We start from the raw sequence: 5949 nt of genomic DNA on the forward strand, positions 1-5949 counted from the left end.
TTCTTAATACTGAAACAGGAGGATAGAGCTCACCTTACAAAGAAAGATCTGACCTCACTTCACTGCATATCCCTCCACACCTAACACTCCATTTATTCACCACCCTTAATTTCAAAATATTGGACTTTTACTGGAAGCATTTGACACCTCTTGTCCCCTCTTCTAATTGGACTTCCATTATTATCAATTCATGGTCAACAATGACTCCTGCCTTGTTCAGTCCAATATTCTTTTTTTCCTTTTTTACATTACAGATAAATCCATTAATTAAGCAAGCAACCACTCTCAGATGTGAGCTAGGCTGGTCTAGCTCACAGTTTACCTGGATTAAACATTCTGGGCTTCCATTGTCTCTGACCTGCAGTGTCTGCTGTGCTTTCTGACTCACCTGTATGGGGTCTCGAAGAAAATGTCCTCTGTGTGGATACCTGAACTCCTCCATAGGTGGTCTATGATGGAGACTGAAGCTGTGTCCCAGACAAGACAGTGAGGAAGAGTCAAGCATCAGTCCCTGAACCAGACTCCAGAATCCAAAAGAAACAGCCATGCTCTTTCTGGCCCAAGTTGCGCTCTCTGAAGGACAACAACAGAGGAGCTATTTATAGTTCCCTCTACTTGCTCATCAGGCTCATTTCCCTGTTATTGCGACCTTAAAGCCCATGATCTCCCTATGGACACTGGTCTGGACAGAAGGAAAATTTTTCTTGCAGGATGTTCTCAAGAGACCAGGTTAAAAATCCACTGAAGGGTCAGTAGGTGGTGTGGTGGTTAAGATGTTGCATTCCCTGGGACCAGCAGTTAGCATAATGGCTATGTCGCTGAACTCCCACATAGTCGACTGTGGTTCGAGACCCAGACCCGGTGGCTTAAACTCATGCCGGGTGTGTGTGCATGTGTGCCAAAGATCCCGAGAGGAGAATGGAGGAGAAGGGATTGGAGTGTGGCCATCCCCCCTGGGGGGGGTGATTTCTCACTTTCTGTCTCTCTGTCTCTGTCTGTCTGGAAAGTGCACACACCCTATAGCAAAAACCTCTCCAAAAAACAAATTATGTTGGATTCCCCCATGGCTGACCATGGTTCAAGTCCTGGATCCAACACCTTGAAAATCACAACAAATAACCAGATAAATAAATGAATAAATGTGTAAAAACAAACAAACAAACAAACAAACTTCAGAATGAAGTGAAAACCTTTAAAAAAAAAAAGTTAAGTGATGGCTCAATAGCCTTGGGAGGCTTTTTAAAGGGTTTAATCTGAAGTCTCCTCTAAAAGGTTCCAGCTAAACCAACTAAATCAATTAGTATTCTTATTAGGCTTTGTGCAAATAACAGACCAAATTGAAACTAAGGTTGTTTTTTTGAAAATAAGCTAGCTTATGCTTCTCTTTGGTAAAAGAGGGAATGGAGAGAGAAAAAAAAATATTTCAGAAGAAAATGGCAGTGCACTTGTTACTAGAGTTTAGCTCTGTCCATATTTGTTTTTTGACTTTTTAGTATCTACCTACTGTTTGAACAGAATCCTAACCTTTCTACTGGCTTTAAATCATAAGCAAATTTTTTCTAAACAATTTTTTATTTGGACTCATCAAAGCTAAGACTTCTTTTCTTAAAATTAAATATATATATGATAAATATAAATAATATTTATTTATTTATTTTATTAATAATTATGTTAATTAATCTTTTATATAAATACATAATAGCAAACTAAAGACAATGCAGGAGAAGGGTAGACAATGGGGGGAAGAAATCAAGGGGAACAAAATTAAACATTTAAAATCAGATACAAAAATGGAATATTATTTGCTGAAGATAATGTGTATGATAATGTCACTGAATAGACTAATATGCATTATAGTTCCCTCTACTTGCTCATCAGGCTCATTTCCCTGTTATTGCGACCTTAAAGCCCATGATCTCCCTATGGACACTGGTCTGGACAGAAGGAAAATTTTTCTTGCAGGATGTTCTCAAGAGACCAGGTTAAAAATCCACTGAAGGGTCAGTAGGTGGTGTGGTGGTTAAGATGTTGCATTCCCTGGGACCAGCAGTTAGCATAATGGCTATGTCGCTGAACTCCCACATAGTCGACTGTGGTTCGAGACCCAGACCCGGTGGCTTAAACTCATGCCGGGTGTGTGTGCATGCATGCCCAAGATCCCAAGAGGACAATGGAGAAGAAGGGATTGTGGCTTTAAATCATAAGCAAATTTTTTCTAAACAATTTTTTATTTGGACTCATCAAAGCTAAGACTTCTTTTCTTAAAATTAAATATATATATGATAAATATAAATAATATTTATTTATTTATTTTATTAATAATTATGTTAATTAATCTTTTATATAAATACATAATAGCAAACTAAAGACAATGCAGGAGAAGGGTAGACAATGGGGGGAAGAAATCAAGGGGAACAAAATTAAACATTTAAAATCAGATACAAAAATGGAATATTATTTGCTGAAGATAATGTGTATGATAATGTCACTGAATAGACTAATATGCATCAAGGTGGCAAAATCTATTTTGTATGCCATAAAGATTTACAGTGAGTAAGTGTTAAAATAGTAATAATAATAATAAAAAATTTGTTTTAAAAGTCAGGTGAATTCCATTTTTATTACTCCTTCTCCACATCATTTAGTATTCCATCATAAAGTGTTTATTATAGAACATTGCTATTACCTTACTAAAACAAGAGAAATATGTTTCTTGGATATAAAACTATGAGTAAATCACTTCTTGACTTCATAAAACTCATCATTTAGTATCCCATCATAAAGTGTTTATTATAGAACATTGCTATTACCTTACTAAAACAAGAGAAATATGTTTCTTGGATATAAAACTATGAGTAAATCACTTCTTGACTTCATAAAACTTTTGCCAAAGCAATTAAGAATTTCGTACTTATATCCCAAGTCAAGAGCTGTCATTGAGGAGCCAGCAGGTGGCATAGCCATTAAGGTGGTGCATCCCATGTGGCCAACGGCATAGTTTGAGTTCCAGGTCTGGCAGCTTGAAAATCATACTGAGCATTGTGTGCATTCATGCCCAAAATTCCAGGAGGAGAATGGAGGAGAAGGGATTGCATAATGTCCATCCTCTGGGAGGAGTGACTTCTCACTTTCTCTCCCACTGTCTCACTGTGTCTCTTTCCAGCTAGTGTATGTGCCCTATGGCGAAAATGTTAGAAAAAAAGGGACAGGGGGATGGCAGGTGTCATGGTGGTTAAGGCAGTGGACTTCCATATGGCCAACCACCTTTTTAGTATAAGACCTTATGGTTTACTTTCTCACTTTCTCTCTCTGTCTCTGCCTCTATCTTGTGAGTGCACGTGATCTATAGCAAAATTAAACTAATTATAATAAATAAATAAAATTAAATAAATAATTCTTTTTTAAAAAAATGAGAAGATGAAGACAGAGACAGTGAATGATGGTTACCAGCAGCTGGGAAGAATAATGCAAAAGAGGACTGGGAGAGGTTGGTTGACAGATATGAATTATAGCTGCATAGAAGGAAAGAGTTCTAGTGTTCAATAACTCCATAGAATGACTACATGTAATAGTAATGTATATTTCAAAATAGCTAAAAAAACAGAGGCCTTAGAATGTTCCCAACACAATGAAATGTTGAATGTATGAGGTGATGATTATGCTAATTAATCTGGTTTTATTATTATACATTGTGCAACTATCATATTATATATAAGAATAATTTAAAAACAGAGAGAAAACACTCACAGTGGGGTATGGTTATGCTGCAATCCCTTTTTCTCCATTCCATCAGGATTTGGGGCACACACACACGTGTCCACCATGTTTTTCAAGCTACTGGGTCCAGGACTTGAACTGCATAGTCAACCATGTGGGATCTGCATCCTTTAACCAATAGGTCATGGGGCTTACCCATGTATTTTAATGTGAAGGAGGAGAGTCTATTTTGGACTATAGAAATTCCCTTTTTTGTTGTTGAATTTATAGAAAAGAAAATGATAATTTATAGGAAGTATAAACAATTAATCATTTTAAAAGTGGTTATAAATTTTTGTTTTCTTTCTTCTTTCTTTTGTCTAACGTAAACAGTGACAAATGTACAGATAACTAACATGGGGAAATAATGCAAAGAAAATATTTTTGGATAATTTTCACATTCCCGAATTAAACCCCTGAAGATGTGAAAGATCTTGTCCAACCCTTTACATCAGGACTACAATGGATTAAGTTTAGTATTTAAATACGGAAGTAACTTGTTCATATTCCCTGTACCTTAAAAAACTTGCTGATTGCAGCCAGCAGATCACATGGTTAAGGCACTGAACTCCCACTTGACTGACCACAGTTCAAGTCCCAGACCTAGTGACTTGAACATAATACTGGATGTGACCACAGATACAGCGGTAGGCCTCTGGCCAGCCAGAGATCCTGAAGCAGGGACATCGCTGCTCGCTCACCTCACCTGTAGACCCCCAACCCAAATGCCCACACCCTAGGTAGGTTGCCATTACTTTCTGCTTTGGATTTTTCACCTTTATTCTCTTGTTAATTTTCTGGTCTTTCTCCTTCCACAGCCTGTCCTGTCCCCAGTAGCAGGCCACAGACACAGTGGCATGCTTCCAGGGAAATCACGCTCCGCACTAACGTGCGGCACGCTACTTTTTCTTTATTTTTCTGTGTGCTTTTTTTTTTCTCTTGTGTTCTTTCACCTAATACCCTCTCCTCTTCATCTTCCACCCTGCCAGAAGGACTAGACTGGTCTATAATCAGATATTTAAAATCTACTAGTAATATAACTTCCTCTGAGATCTTTCCTTGTACTGACCAACCTGAGAAAAAGGAGATATTGCTTTTCAGACACTTCAGTAGAGTACCCCTCTTGATACCTCACTGACAAAAATAACAGAAGAGAGACTTCAGCAAACATTAATTTGCAGCAAAAGGGAAAGTCACTTACTCCTACTTGGAGAAAGGTTCCCACAAGAGGTATTCAAAGTGAATAAATCTTCCAATGGCTAGAAGTAGAAGAAGAGCCTCAGGTATGAATAAACAAGGAAATACATCTCCATCAAAAGTACAGAATAACTCCCCTCCATCTTTCGTGCTAGTAGATGATGTTACCAAATGTCAGACAAAGAATTTCGAACATTTATGGTGAACAAATTCTTTGAGTTGGAACAGAAAAGAGACAATGAACTACAGGAGATGAGGAAGTTGTTCCAAGATATGAAAGAAGAAATGGACACTCTGAGAAAGAACAGGATGGAGCTATTAGAGATAAAGTCTGGAACAGAGGATATCAAAAACTCCCTTGAAAGTGCTAAAAGTCGATTAGATCATGCTGAAGATCGAATCTCTGATGTAGAAGATAAAACCTCTGACCTAGAAAGAACCACCAAAAAGATAGAGAAAATAACAATAACAAAAAAAAAAAAACCCACGAGGATAATATACGAGAAATACTAGATTCTGTAGGACGCCCAAATATCAGAATAATTGGCATCCCAGAAGGTGAAGAAACTAATATTGGCATGAAAAATCTATTCCATGAGCTCTTGGAAGAAAATTTCCCGAGTCTAGAGAGGCACTCAAGCATCAAGACCCAAGAAATACAAAGGAACCCAGTCAGAATCAACCCCAGAAGATATTCCCCAAGGCACATCATAGCCAGACTATCCAAGACCACATATAAAGACATGACACTAAAACTGACAAGAGAGAAATGAGAAGTGACATACAAAGGTCATCCCATCAGGCTAACTCCGGACCTCTCAATGGAAACAATGCAAGCAAGGAAAGAATGGAAAGATGTATTGAAAGTGCTAAGAGAGAAATAATTTCAACCATGATTATTGTATCCTGCAATATTATCCTTCATATGGGAAAAAAAGATTAAAACATTCTCAGACAAACAAGACCTGAAAGAATTTGCCAGCACCAGACCAGCTC

The sequence above is a fragment of the Tupaia chinensis genome, unplaced genomic scaffold, assembly GCF_000334495.1.
Source record: "Tupaia chinensis unplaced genomic scaffold, TupChi_1.0 Scaffold145009_1, whole genome shotgun sequence".
In the NCBI taxonomy this organism is placed as follows: Eukaryota; Metazoa; Chordata; class Mammalia; order Scandentia; family Tupaiidae; genus Tupaia; species Tupaia belangeri.